Genomic DNA, 15767 nt, shown 5'->3' on the forward strand with positions numbered 1-15767 from the left:
CCTGAATCTTATTCCGATTCGTCATTCATCAAAGTATTCATAAATCTCTCGGCCTGTCAAAGTGCGGATGGATCTTCAAACTGGTTCACCATGGCTGTCCTGCAGTGACAGAGCGACAGAGCACTGAAACATCCGCTCCAGCTGCAGTAATATATTCACCTGACAATGTATTTGTGGGTTTAGATGACATCGCCATAGATGGAACAACCGGCACACAATGTTAGATTTTGCATTAGTTGCTTCTGGAGAGGCAGGGAGTACGTTGAAAACGCAAACCGAGCATACTCGGGAGTGGCAGTCAAAGGGTTAAGAGTTGGTATAACCTGCTATATGAATTTGGCATCACGTCGCCTTGCCCATGCACGCAAGGTTTTTGTTCTCCAATGCAAAACCGCTGCCTTTTCGAATTCATTCACCTGAAAAATTGTAGTGAATAGAAGGAGCTTCCGCATTTTATTGCGAGTACCGCGGATCAGTTATCCAATCTTATAGCGCCTGAACAACTACACGAAACAAGCTTGTGCGTAATTACCTATGCTTTTTTAACTTCGCTGCACTTAGACCTTCTTGTATAATAGTCATATAATAATAATGAGTACACACTTATGTTATTCTGTGTTACATTATCACGTATAGTGCACTGTGATGATTAACAGAAAATTGCTTGTGCATATTTATGTCATCTGGTTATCGTCCCCGTCCTCCTCTGCAATGCCTAAGGGCCTGAAGCGCAAGAAATAAATGAAATTGAATGAAGATCTACCCTCCTCACTCTCTACCTTTCTTTCCGCCCCCTGTCAAAATATAATCACCTAATTCGGGGACGCAGATCATGCAGCACCCGCAGAAGCTGCCTTCAGTGCTAAGCCGACCGTGGCAGGTCTCGACTGAGACATGCGGGCACGTGGTGTTTTCGCAGACGTGCGGCGGACACACGAAGGCCGTGGCCCCCTGGACTATCAGAAGCATCAGCCACTGCGTTACCGTCATAGCGCCAGTCCTGCAGTGCCCTGCACGGTTGACAGAAAAGTTCATTCAAACAACCACGAAACTGCGACATGACACATACACGCACGCGCGATTATGGTGTGCAGGATTATGGTGTGCACGATTATGGTGTGTACGATTATGGTGTGCACGATTATGGTGTACACGATTATGGTGTACACGATTATGGTGTACACGATTATGGTGTACACGATTATGGTGAACACGATTATGGTGCGCACGAATGGATGCCATATTCGAAGGCGGAAGTCGAGCCCAAGATGTCCACATTAGGCTTGTAGTGCGTGCAGGACACTGAGCTAGGGAGAAGGTTCTCGATCACCGGCGTCTTCCCACTGCAGTTCGGAACACTTTCCCAGATGCTTCCAGTTAACCCTGCTTTATACGTGGATCCAATACGTTTTATGACTACAGATTACCTGGTGTCATAACATCGTTTAATCCTCTTCCGATACGGTACAGGATATTCGGAAAAATAGGATGATTATTCTCTCTCTCTGCTGCAATAAGCTGCATTTCTCCGCCTTCGTAATGCTTCTCCAATTCTAATGGGTCTATAGTTACCCTTCTGCGCGTTGTTAACAGCAGAACTCCCTTTCTTTATTTTTATCTCGATTAAAATATATCGTTCCCCCGGGCACGCTCTGTAATTCGTATACTGTCTTATTTTCATATCTCTTCATAAAATCATAATAATGCAAATGTCTGCAACACTATTTTGCATGTGCAGTCAGATGCGTTTGGTGGCTTCTTCAACCGCTGACAAATGGACGTTTTAGCCAACGCGGGCAATTGTGTGCTCATATTCTAGTCACCTGAAATTACGACAGCGATTACGTCGACACTGTTCAAAACCCGTGAGGGGTTTTTGCCAACCCTATCCTTCTCCGCATGCATTACGACAAGTTTCGAAGCATTCCAAACAGATCCATCACTTAAGCTGAACGTACTTGAAGTGCCCTGACTTGATGGGACGCGTAGTAGCCAAATTGTCGTCAAGTCCATAAGATAAGCACGGGGTTCCTCAGTGATCAACCGAAACCAAAACCGAAATACCACACTTAGCAACTCTACTAACGCGCTCGTTCGCGTCTGCCGATATCACGCGTAAATGCAGCCAAGAGAACTGTTGCGTCCGGGGCCAACACGTAATGCACGTTCTAGCTAAACCACCCGATTCCTGGCCTAAACCCCACACTGCTAGTGCCATTTTAAAAGCAAATAGTTACGATCATCAAAGCAAAACAAAGCATGCTTCACATGTCTTCGAAAATAGAGGACGGCAACTGGCCGACAGCTTAGCAGATTACGAGTGCGCCAGACAAAGGAGACATTTTACTCGACTTTAGCTTGAAGGCTACAACGAGAATGCTATAGGACAGTTATAGTAATTATGTAGCACACCAGGGCAATTTCCACATACCTAGACGTCTGTTGATGATGATGATTATGTCCTCAGCACATGGCTCGTACCCACTTCGGGGGATTGGCCAAGATGATGATGATGATGATGATGATGATGCACCTCCGTTATGGCTCGCACCCACTAAGGGGGATAGGCCAAGAATCGGGCGGCAGTGGGAATGCTAAAGAAAATTCATATTTTAAAACAAGAAAACAAGAAATGCCAAGTAAAAGACAAAAAAGACAGATGTCGCACTAACCAGATTAGCACGCGAGCGAGCAGTCAGACTGACTGAAAAAGGTGAAAGTGAAGAATTGTTACAATCAGAAGGAGGTAATATTAACAAAACAATTTGGAGAAATCAATTTAGGTGATATGAATGCATCTGATGTGTAGAATACAAATACAATAATTAGCAGGGTAATCGTTTTGTTTCAGTTAAGAAATTGAATACTGCGCAACACACGTCTCTGTGACTATAGCCTAGTGCTGAAGCCCCCAATGATAACAATACTGGTATGTTTAAACTTAATCCAATTTGTAAAGTGGAGCTTCCAGTAATAACTTTCTGTGGCGTGAATATCGTCTGCATGATAAAAAGTAATGTTCTATTGATTCAATTTCCTTACAGTTGTGACATAGAGGGGACATCGTGAGACCAGCTCTATGTAAATAAAAATTCAATTGCGGGATACGACAGCGTAGTCTGGTGTAAGTAACTTCCAACTGCCGGGAAGAGCACCACTGTTTATTCCAGCAAAAACCGAGATGCTGAAAGTCTGTAGATGGTTTCAGCGGTAAGTTGCTTAAATCATTTTGCAAACAAAATTTTCTGTATCTCGATGCAGTGACATAAGAAGTGTCCGGTAAAACAGGGATCAAAGGCCCACTTAGAGACGTTCTTGCTAATAAATCTGCCATTTCGTTTAGATATAAACCGCGGTGTCCAGGAATCCACAGCAAGTTAATTTTTTGTAAACTTTTAGGGACTAAATTGTGAAACAAGCTAAGGAGAGCTGCATTCGTTTCCGTGGAAAGCGACACACATACCGATAGAGAATCTGTAACTACGACAGCTGTTGATTGATTTGCAGGAAGTTTACGTAGCGCTAGGACAATGGCCAATAATTCTGCTATGAAAATAGGTGTGTAATCTGGAAGGCGAATAGAGAAGGACCAATTAAGAGAAGGAGAGAAAATGCCTACGCCAATCTTCTCTTCGGACTGTGAAGCATCAGTGGCTATGATATTGTTTGTTTCCAGGTGAGAGAGGTAATCTTGGAACTGATCATTTAAATATTGGTATGGCATTAGTTTAGCATTTGAGGGGAAAATATCGTCAAATTCTATCTGGAGGCTTATTTTTGATTGACTTGTTGGTTGAATGCGTTGAATTTGTACATTCAATGGTGATAGCAGTGCCTGTACGAATACGATCTGAGGGGTGTGTAATCGCGACCAATGACTATTAAAGAATAAACTTGGTTCGTTAATAAAAATATACATTGGTCTTCTTTGAGGAGATTCGTAAATTCTTAAATACGTTTGGACTGTAAGAATCCTCAATCTGCTTTTTAAGCTTGGCATTCGTGCTTCCATATACAGCACGTTGTTGACAACAAACTTAGGGAGTCCAAGGCACAATCGCAGAGCTTCCCTTTCTAATATTATCAGAGGTTGAATTTTATAAGCTGGGCTACCAGAAAACAAGACACTTCCAAATTCCATGATCGGTCGGACATACATTTTATATATCATAATTAATGTATGCCTTCGCAGCCCATATCGTTGATGACTGATCTTACGTAGCCATCCCACGGCACGAGTTGCCTTAGACGCCAGGTTTCTTGTAATACAATTATGTCTGGGGAAAATTCAGAAGAAATATATGATAAATCTGTAGCAGCAGAAGCAATCGAACGGCAATTCCACTGTAAGATTTTTAGAGAGCCTATGGTGAAGATAGAACGGTGGCGGAGACCGCCTGCTCTAAAATGCTCTCTTTCAAGAAGTCTTTCTTGGAAAGATTCTCTTTTACAATTTTTTTAGGTTTTGACTTAGGGGAAATTTTGGGGGGAGGAGATCTGGTGCGTTTCATACTTTTAAGTTCCATGTCTACATCCTGAAATTCTTCATAATCATCTGTTAGGGGTGCTGGTTCCGTCTCTACACGAGTAGAAGGTCCTGCGCAAGGAGAGTTAGTTACTGGGTTGGGTGACGATGTTTGGTTTGGACCTAGATTTAAAATATTTGAAACTTGGCATGCTTGAACTTGGGTAGAGGTTGTGTTAATGAGCTGCGCCAGCTGACTAGACAGCATTTGTGCCAAGGACTCAAAAATAGTTGTCGCAAGACGTTCCATGGTCTTTTCTGTAGCCTTCTCTACTGCCTCTGCTATGGCCTTGGATACAGAAATATCTAAGCCAGCGGGTTGACGAGCTGTTACACCTGCACAGCCATGGGTTCTTCCTTGAACCTCAATAAACGCTTCCCTACGTGAGCATCGCCTGCGTTCCACCACTTCAAGAATTCTTAATTCTTGCTCCTTCGCCGTGCAGTTCGAATAGTCTGCCGCGTGAGCTTCGTGACACAGACAACATTTTTCCTCCTGAGATTTACAGTCTGTGCTGTCGTGATTTTCTCCACATAGTCGGCATCGAGTGACAGACCTGCAGCCTTTTATGCTGTGCCCGTAACGCCAACATTTCGAGCACTGTAGTGGTCGTGGAGTTAGTGGCTCTACTTTGTATATTAGGGGCCATGCCTTAATTTCAGATGGACGGGCTGTTCCCGCGAACGTAACAATGACCGATTCCGTAGGCGACTTCTTGTTCTCGATAATTCGGCTGCATCGGTATACAGAAACAGCACCAGCAACTGAAAATAAGTCTAATACCTCTGATGGGTCCAGGCTCGCGTCGACACCGCGAACTAAGCCTTTCGAGCAAGCAAGGTGTGCTGGAATAAGCGGGCTCACCGGATTTGATGCAAATTCGGAACAGTTGCGAAGTTCTTGAACACATTCCTGGTCTGATGAGCAGCACAGAATACCACCGCGACCAAATTGACGGACCTCGGTGATCTTCTGGAAGTGGGTGGTGGCCTTTCGAAGCTCCACTTGAATGGCTTTCGGGTTTTTCATTTGAATTGATCCCCCATTGATAGGTACTAGAGCCACCAGGACAATCCTGTTGCCACTGCTTAAAAATTTGTCTATCGGCCACTCTCGAGCCGGGAGAGAAGCTAGCCAAGGGGAATGCCCTTGACCGGGAAAAGAGAGAGACATCAGGTTAGTCTGACTGGCTCGCAACACACCAAACGAGAAGGTGAAAAAAGAAACGATATACAACTCAAAATAAAATCGAAAACTCCAAAAGAACAGTATAATACCGCCGTCCGATACTTGACCACACCGACTTAGAACATGGTCACGTTCACTGATCCAGGAACCAGAGAAAAGGCGGTCACGCGGCGTTCAGCACGACGCCCAGAACAGATGAAGATGGCGTCTCCGGCTGTTCTATTCTCTATTGGCCAAGAATTGATGATGATGATGATGATGATGCCTCAACACTTGGCACAACCCACTGAGGGGGATAGGCCACGAACCGGGTGGTATTATGATAGAAATTTGAAATAAATTAATTTATAAATGCATAAGTATAAGAATAAAAATAAATGACTAATTGAAAATGAGAAATAAAGCAATAATGAAAGAATTAAGTAGTGTTTACTAAGTTAGTCAGCCTTGCCTGAATAGGAATAGTAATATGAAATTAATAATAAATTGAATACAGCAAAGGAAATGCGTAAATTTTGAATAATAATAATAATAATAATAATAATAATAATAATAATAATAATAATAATAATAATAATAATAATAATAATATAATTGTGGTTTTATGACTTTACTTTTTGAATTTGCTAAAGCTATAATTTATTGAAGGATAAATAAAGCAATCACGTAACAATAGGAAAATATTAATAAGGCAATCTTTTTGTGTCACATAAAAAGTTATAAATGGCTCGGCAAACATTCCCGTGGCCATATCCTAACACCGTGGCTCCAAGTGAGAGTAAAACTGAACTGCTTAACGGCAGTCCTAGATTACGAAGTGGGATTTCTAAACATCGTTGTCGATGATTAGAAAACTGCCGACAGGATAGTAAAAAGTGATCAATAGATTCTGGTTCATTGCAGAAGTAGCATAATGGTGATGCCGCCAGACCACATCTGTGCAAGTAAAAATTTAGTTGTGGAATACGGCAACGCAGTCTTGTAAATGTTACTTCGAATTGCCGGTTGGGACACCACTGTCGATTCCAAGAATAATTTAGGTGTATAAAGTCTGTTGATTTTGCTAGTGCGAGGCTTTTCTTGTCTTCAGTCAAAGCAAACTGCCTATATCTGGCTGCAGTGATATACGCAGTTGCCGGCAGCACAGATATCGCCGGACCCTTTAACAAAGCTCGTGCTAAAGAATCAGCTATTTCATTAAGTTGGATGTCTCGGTGGCCTGGTACCCATACTAAATGAACTAACTTTAAGTGGGGAGGAGCCAATGTATAAAACGTGTTTAAAGCTGTCAAATTTGTAGATGCGTTAAGCGCGCTGCATACAGAAAGTGAATCTGTGACAATAATAACTTTTGTAACATATAGCGGTAACTTTCTCAATGCAAGAATTATTGCCAGAAGTTCGGCCTGAAAAACTGGTGTGTAATCAGGCAGGCGAAGTGAAAAAGACCAATCGAGGGATGGTGAGTATATTCCCACGCCTGCCTTCTCTTCACACGAGGAAGCATCAGTCGCTATTACATTTATTGGGAAATGGGCCAAATAATCTTGCAAAAGGGCATTCAAATATGTTGGTGGCAGTAGTTTTGCGTTATTGGGGAAAATATCCGCAAATTCTATTTTAAAGGACAATGTGGAGCTATCTAACGGAATGATTTCCCTAATGTGAACATTTAAAGGTGCTAATTGTGCTTGCACAAATACAACCTGTGGGGTATGTAACCGAGGCCACGTGATCTCAAAAAATGAATTTGGTTCACTAATAAATATATATTCTGTACGTCTAAGAGGCGATTCATAAGCCCTTAAGTAGGTTTGAACCGTAAGCATACAGAATCTCGTGTGAAGAGAAGGTAAGCGCGCTTCCTGGTATAACACTTTATTAGCAACGAATTTAGGCAGGCCCTAAACATATTCGAAGAGCTTCTCTCTCTAAAAGAACAAGTGGTCTTATTTTATATTTTGCACCTCCGGAAAACAAAACACATCCAAATTCTATAATCGGTCGTACATACATACGGTAGATCATAATTAATGTGTCACTTCGCATACCAGATCGCCGGTTACTGATTCTACGTAATAAACCTACAGCTCGTGTCCCTTTCGTTGCAATATTTTCTATGTGAGAACGCCAGCTAAGTTTTTCATCATATGTGATACCCAGGTACTTAAGCGACTCTACTTGTGGAATTGTTCTCTGATCATATACTAAAGATAAATGTATCGGCCCGGAAAGCGGAAAGACAAGGACTGCACTTTTGTTTACGTTTAGAGACAGGTGAAGAGTGTGAAGCCACGTCTCTAGCATACTGAGGTATGTTTGCAAGGACAGGTAAAGGGAACTGATGTCTCTTGCTGTCGCGAAAAATGCGATGTCGTCTGCATAGACATAGAGATGAACTTCCCGGCTCAGTGGAATTGAACTCATCCAAAGGTTAAATAGGACAGGAGACAGAACAGCCCCCTGGGGCACCCCTCTTGTCTGATCGAATTTTGTTGAAGAAACGCCGTTTTGAAAACAATAAAATTTTCTATTTCTTAAAAATGCAAAAATCCATGTCGTTATATATCTCGGAAAATTGTAGGACTGTAATCTGTCCAGTAGTAGTGGGTACTCGACACTGTCATAAGCTTTCGCCACGTCAAGAGTCACTAAAGCACTCAATTCTTTTCTATTTCTAGCAAGTTGGATACGGCTTTCCAAGTCTACATGCGCACACCAAATAGAGAGACCAGGCCGGAAACCTATTTGACTTGGGCTCAGTAATGAATTTTTAGATATATGATCGATCATGCGATCATATAGAACTCTTTCAATAAGTTTTACCATATTTGAGGTAAGAGAAATAGGTCTAATATTGTCAAGATTGTAGCCAGCTCCTTGTTTTTTAAGTAGCGGAATTATTTTGACTGTCCTCCATTCTTGAGGAATCCAAGCATTTTTTAGAGAATAATTCACGGTGTTTAGAAGTTCCTCAGGAGACATTGCAAACAAAATTTTTAACTGTGCCAAGAATTGGGCACCGTCTCTTAGCACGATCTTTCTCTTCTTTTTCCATGCTGTGCTGAATTAATAATAAACTTGAATGAGACCTGTTCGAGTGCTCAAGCACACTTATCTCTTTTGCTTGCTTTCGTTCGTTCGTTAGATTGTCGCTTTAAAACGATCCTGAGCGCCACCTAATTACATTGGTCTTCATTCTTAGACAGTGCGCACCTTTCTGCTATTTAGATCATTGTCATCAACATCGGTGCGTTCAAGAGACGTGTTCTGTCTAGCCTTTAATTTGAGGCTCCCCTGAACGGTAAACAGTTTGCTTGGCGAAATGTGATAACACTAAAATAACTTTCGCACTTAGTTTCCTGGATTTCTACACAAATTACGGGGCATGATTGCAATGCTCCTTCATAAATAAAACCCACTCGATAGCCGTTTCACTCGCCTCGATGTGATATGTCCTTCGTGTGGTCCCATCGCTGAGTCGGCCATGTATAATTGCTAAACTGAGTCTTGCTGGACCCAGTTTATCAACCCGGGGCAACGCAGTAAAAAGAAACCGCGCCGACGATTGTCACAGATACAGATAAGAAGCAGTCGTGCAATATTGGCCTACCCTGAACAGCACAGCTCCAATAAGCGGGACATGCAATTCACACGTGACTATACTAACATGACGGTGAGCAAAGCCGAAAGGAGCGGGTTTGAAGAAACGAAGTGGATGCAAACGTATAGAAATTAAGTGGAACGTGAATAAGGCGAACCGTGGCCTGAAGCATTCCTTCTCCTTCTCTTTTTGCGTCTTCGACCACGGAAACACGCTTTACGTAACACAGTAAGCATAACGAATGCTACGTACTTGTTTACCTCTTCCAGTTGCGCAGATGAGAGGTCCCAACTGCCAACGACACCATTACGCAGCAAAGTGAACGCCTCCGCGAGACCGGCTGACAGCGCTGCGGTGTGGCGGGGGGCTGACCACCGAGGCCGGCACGCGCATGCGCAAAAGCCCGCAGCGTCGCAGCTGTCGTTCACACGACCAGCAGCTGTGACCGCGGCTGCGACCCTCAAAACACACTCCGCTTCGCTCACGGCTTCCTATGTAGGGAGGCTGCAGTTTCGTTTAACGAAGTGCTCATAGGTGGCGGCCCGTCACGTTCGACGCCTGGTTCTCGGTTAATCTCTTCCACACATTGCGGCAGGTGCGGGCCCTGATTCCTCAGATCGACTGCTGTTTGCAAACATGCAGCCTATACTAAACTTGCCGGGGAGAGAGACAGAGAGAGTGAGAGAGCAATCTCTAATAAAACGCCAGGACTTCTGTCGCATGTGTATAGTCGCTTGCATGTTCTCTGCATGAAAAATGGAACGGAGGATTGAGAGGCCTTAGGATACAGAGAGCGCGAAAAAAGGGGGTTGGGAAGGCGGGCAGGGGGGGGGGGGGGGGGGGGGGGGGGCGTGATAAGGGTGGACTTAATATTTGCACATAAAATTTGATGCGTTACACTGGAAACGAAGGCAGCGTAAAGATGAACTTCGGTCATTCTAATGTTTATACAGCATTACCATGAAGCTTGTCTGAGGATAAAGCAATGCCGGAGAGTAATCTGCAAAACTGTGCCTACGTGTGATCCAGGCGTCGCGACTACGGCGGCATAAAATTGGTCGGCACTACACAAATTCACCTAGACATCGTTCTGCGGGTTGCGAAGGCTCTGTTTTCATCTTTCTTTGTCATCTTTCTTTATTGTACGAACAGAATAAGTCAAAATGTTAAGTTATAGTGTAAATAATAGTTCAGTAACAGGTGCAGCTGCAAATTTCTATGACGCATATTTTAACATTAGACAGGTATATATCATTGGGTATCTGCTCTGTAAAGCAAGTGACGACTATTCCCGACTGTAGTACCCTTGCGGAATTCTTGATACGTCAGTGAGCTCGGCGCTGAGTTTTTAGACAAAATATTGTTGTTATAGTTGGTTGGGGCCAAAGATAAATGACGCGATTCGCCGTCGGAATGGATCAAGAACGCTCTACTGGTGTTGTTGGTGGGTAACATAAATTTAACCCTTTCAGACGGCAGTGAATTCGGTTGACTTAAACCTTCCTACACCGCATTTTTTGCATATTCAGAATCAAAAAAGCACACAGCTGCAGAAGAGATTAAGAATTTTCAATTCTTTAGTGAGTTTTGCCAAGTTTACAGAATATGGACTCCATGCGAAAACTTAGTACAGGAACATTACATATGAGAACATCAACTATTTCATGTCTAGCAAGCTCGAAAAGCACCCATCCCGGCAGATGAAAATTATGCCTGATTCAACGCACTGTGAAAAACAATGAAAGGAGTGCACCCACTACATACAACGACATACTCGCAAAGAGAAAGTACACACCGTCGTCTACCGTCCCACTTGTTTTACTAAAACATTTTGAACCCGTTATTCAAACTTGCAACACGATTTCAATCAGAACAGTTTCAAGATGTATGCGACATTTTAATTACCATTACTTTCGTCAATGTTATTGCTGATGGCGCACTTTCTTGGCGTACACAATTCCGTACGCAGCGTCTTAAAGGGTATTTAAAGAAAGAGAATTTGGTTGCGTGGCCTAATTGGTAAGCCCTTACTATAGAAATTTTATGTCGAAAACTTGGCCTATTACTAACCTCGCCAACCATTCTCTCCTTTGGGGCGACTTCACTGGGACACAGCTACAGCGATGCTTTTCTTGGAGTTTACAATTTCATTAGAGATACAAAAAGAGTACCTTGCTGAATTTCTAGAATTTTGAATTATTCCTATTATTTCGCTTCTTTGTGTCAAAATTATTTTATCGCAGAATTCTTAGTAGTGTTTTTCAACTTGCTGCTTGCAAATTTAGTTTTTGTTTATTTCTAATACATATAGTTGAAACCGCCTGCTTCTTGGCCAATACTCCTTATTGGGTATGAGCCAAAGTTTGGGATGAAAGACAAGAGCGCTTTGTAAGCGCCGCAGCACAAATTTAATGCCGCCACGTGCGCCTCGCGGCGGCCTCGTTCTACGACCTCCGGTCGAAGAAGAAGAAGCAGAAGCCATTGTGACAAGCAGCACGCCTTTTTGTGTCCGTCAAGGCAAGTGCATTTTTTTTCTCACCCTACCTGCACCAACAGTTTACTACAGGTTGCATCCGTTTCACTTTTAGCCCCATTTAAGGCCAGGCTTTCACTAAGCAAATCGGGAACTCTTGAACACTAGCATGAGCAAGCGAGGTGGGCCCGAGACTGACTGCATGACAGAAATATAACGCCATCACTCTTTCTCTGTTTCACTGTCACCCCCGGTGTGTCATACACCGGGGGTGACAGTGAAACAGAGAAAGAACTTAATCAGTGATCATCACGTATTCGCGGACAATACTGCAGGCCCAAACCATCCTATCATTGCCACAATGGCTGACACGTCATACCCCCAAGTTGAAAGTGTTCTCGGTTCAGTTATCACGACAGACAGCATGGACTCTCCCACGCGTAATTCTCGCATTAGTTTGTAGTCTAACCACAATGCTTGTTGCTCTAAATCCTGCCGACATTGCTGTTCTTGTTTGAGTGTCTGTGAGGCAGGTTGGCCGTGGCCAAAGAATGCCAGCCGATGACTTAAATATATGCGTCTTTAATGTGTCCCGTTCGAGGCCCAGATGAGAATGCAACAAGCCTGGCCTTTGCCAAGATGGCCACCCGAAGGATGGCTCCTCCATCACCAGTCCGTGCTGTCGAGTTCATAGCAGGCTCACTTTTTGACGCTACGCAGCGTTCCGTCTCATTACGAGCGTTACGCTTAGACAGCGATAAATGGTCATTAGTTTATGTGGGCGTCCTTAGCATAAAGAAACTTGGTGTTGTGCAGGAAAGAACAGAGAATTTAATTGCATAAATATTACATTTCTTGGTCACGCAGGCTTACACGGTCCCACACAGGTGAGCAAACATCAATAAACAGCATAGACGCTCTTTCCGCCCGCGCAACGTCTGACCCATCATTGAATGAGCACTCTTGCAGAATTTGCTTTAAAATGCCTGGCATTTAGTCCAAGGCTTGAAGCATACGACAGCAATTGTCAACACAGCCATAGTAAAGCCTCCACATTTCTTCTATGTACAGCCATGAGCAAATGTCTCGAGGCCATTTGCCACTCCACGACGCATGGTTGCGCCATCCGCGCTTCTAAGGGTTTGCTCCCGGGCGCTACATGTGTTGAGCACTGAGCACTGACCAGCTTCAGTTCCACGATTGAGACGTACGCCGTCACGTAAATACTTAAATTACCATATTGTAGCTGATTAGATGCACTACTTAATCAGTGATCATCACGCATTCGCTGACATGAACCAACGCATATTACGCGTTCTCGTTACAAAGACGCAGTTACAGTGTGCTACCCTATAAAACCGAAGCTTACGGTTGTTGTATCGTGCAGGATACTGGAAGGAGACATTACAGACATTACTCAGTCCCTGACTGTTTATTCTATCTTCATCTTTCTCTTCAGGCCGGCTCCAAGCACGCGCCATCTAATGGCGCTGCAGTCGGCAGCGATGCCTTATACAACATATCCCCTCTTGGAAAAAAAAAATACAAAACACGAAGAAAAAAAAAGAAAACGGTTGTTTGTCCATTATTGCCTAATGTAGTCCTGCAGCTTCTTCGGCGTCTTCTTGTTACGGGCGCTTCTTCTCACGCGGGCTTCGCATCCCGGCAGATTAAATGAAGCTTGTTGCGTGCGCTCTGCAGCAGGTGGTTCATGGTTAAAGCGTGCATTATCATAGTTATCCGCGCTTGACGTGCCAGGTTGTGAAGGGTGATTTACAGCTGCAGTCGCGGAATTATCGGATGCCGGTGACCAGTTCATGACAGCAGAGGTACCGAACTTCATTTTGCTGATAGCTTCGCGGTGAACGGCCGCTAACTTGGAAGCATTCCAGACACGGCCATCTTCTAACAGGTAAGAGGCGGGTCCACGCTTCTCAATAATTTTCTTGGGCGCAGAAAACTGTGGAGATAGCTTCCCATGAACTACAGGTAATTTAACCCGGACGTAGTCACCAACGACGAAGTTGGGTTCCTTGGCACCGCGCTTTTCATCGGTGTAACGCTTCGACTTGATTTGCTTGTTCTTGATGCGCTCTCGCAACTCCTGCAGTGCCTTTGAAGGGTCCGTGCTGAAACATTTGTCAGGCAATCCCACAATGTCGAGTCTGGTTCGAGGTTGTCGTCCATGAAGAAGAACAGCGGGTGCAACACCAGTAGTCGCATGAGGCGTACAGCGATATGTTTGCAGGTAATCAAGCATTGCTGTTCTCATATCACGGCGTTCTAACAGGGCCAATTGAATGTATGACTTTAATACCCTGTTAAATCTTTCAACCAAACCATTAGCTTGCGGGTAATACACAGAAGAGTTATAATGCGTGATTCCGCGCTCTGTGAGAAATTCTTCCAAATTCGCTGAAGAAAATTGTGGTCCATGATCGGATACGATACCGCGTGGATATCCTTCTCTTGCGAAAAGTTCAAGTAGAAATTTCTTCACTGTATATGTTGTCGCATCTCGTACGAAAGCCACCTCTGGCCACTTGCTGTAATAGTCAATAACTGTGATGGCAAAACGGCAGTCGGCTGAAGCTTGCGTGAAAGGTCCCACAATGTCGATAGCGACTTTTTCCCAAGCTTTCTCGGGAAGAGTGACGGGCTGCATTGGAGCTGCAGATGTACGCGCGGATTTGTCGCATGACTGGCAAGTTACACATGTGCGCACAAGTTCTTCAATGTGATTATCCATGCATGGCCACCAATATGACTCTCTAAGACGAGCTTTGGTGCGACTAATTCCTGGGTGTGACTCATGTGCCAGATCCATAACACGGCGTGTCAAAGTTGTAGGCACGACAATCCTGTCACCCCGGCACAGAACGTCGCTAACAACAGAGAGTTCAGATCGCACGTGAAAGTACGGTAGCATATCTTTTGACAAGGATTTCTTGTCAGGCCAAGAAGTAGTGATAAACTGCTTCACTTGAGAGATAACCTGATCGGCGGCACATGCTTCTTGAAGCTCTTGCATGGTAACTACTGGGGACAGAAGACATATAAATTCTTCTTCGGGTGCATCGCGGATGAAATTCTCTAGGGGCAGCCGGGAGAGTGCGTCAGCCACGACGTTTTCGCTACCCTTCCTGTACTCCATGGTGTAGTTGTAGCACAGCAACCGTGATGACCAGCGCGCAATCCTTAACGGACGGTGACCTGTGCCTTTCGTTGAAAGGAGCGTAACCAAAGCAGCGTGGTCTGTCCGCAAAATGAAAGGTCGGCCCCACAGGTAAACGTGCCAGTGCTCGCAGGCCCAGACGCAGGCAAGGGCCTCGCGTTCACCGACCGAGTACTTCCGTTCATGTGGTTGCAGAGTACGAGAGGCGAACGCGACAGTTTGCAGTGATGTTCCGTTATCCTGCTGCAGCACAGCACCTAATCCATATCCTGAGGCATCAGTTGTAACGTACACAGGTAACTGAGGATCAAAAAGGTGAAGAACTTCGCAAGACGTTATCAGAGTTTTCAGCTGCTCCAAGCCGCTTTGTGCTGCTGCAGTCCAAGCGAAAGGCGCATTTCCTCGAAGCAAAGCACGCATTGGCTCCACAACATCAGAAAAATGCGGGATGAACTTGGAGTAGAAGCCTGCAAGTCCCAGCAGCGAACGAAGTTCATTGATATTTGTAGGTGATGGTGCCTTGGTTATCGCCTCGATAGATGACGTCAGTGGGAATAACCCTTTGGCGCTGACAACATGGCCAAGGAAAGTCAACTCTGCGACGTCAAAAACGCATTTATGATTGAGCCTGAGACCAGCATCAGAGAGCCGTTTCAAAACCGCGCGCAAATTGACCAAGTGATCCTCTCGGGAGCGTCCGTACACGATTATGTCGTCAATGTAAAATAACACGCATTTGCATCCTTTGAGGATCATATGCATCATCTTCTGAAACGCTGACGGTGCCGATGCCAGTCCGAA

The 15767-nt window shown here is 44.3% G+C and overlaps 1 long non-coding RNA gene across 1 annotated transcript; it reads right to left on the minus strand.

Annotated features, from left to right (window-relative positions):
• Positions 1 to 580: 580 nt before the first annotated feature.
• On the minus strand, positions 581 to 9710 carry LOC125941377 (uncharacterized). Its single transcript, XR_007464212.1, has 2 exons — positions 9579 to 9710; positions 581 to 1010 (listed from the first exon to the last, which is right to left on the minus strand). It is a non-coding gene; the product is annotated as an uncharacterized LOC125941377 (long non-coding RNA).
• Positions 9711 to 15767: the final 6057 nt, after the last annotated feature.

The sequence above is a fragment of the Dermacentor silvarum genome, chromosome 11 (genome assembly GCF_013339745.2).
Source record: "Dermacentor silvarum isolate Dsil-2018 chromosome 11, BIME_Dsil_1.4, whole genome shotgun sequence".
Lineage (NCBI taxonomy): Eukaryota > Metazoa > Arthropoda > Arachnida > Ixodida > Ixodidae > Dermacentor > Dermacentor silvarum.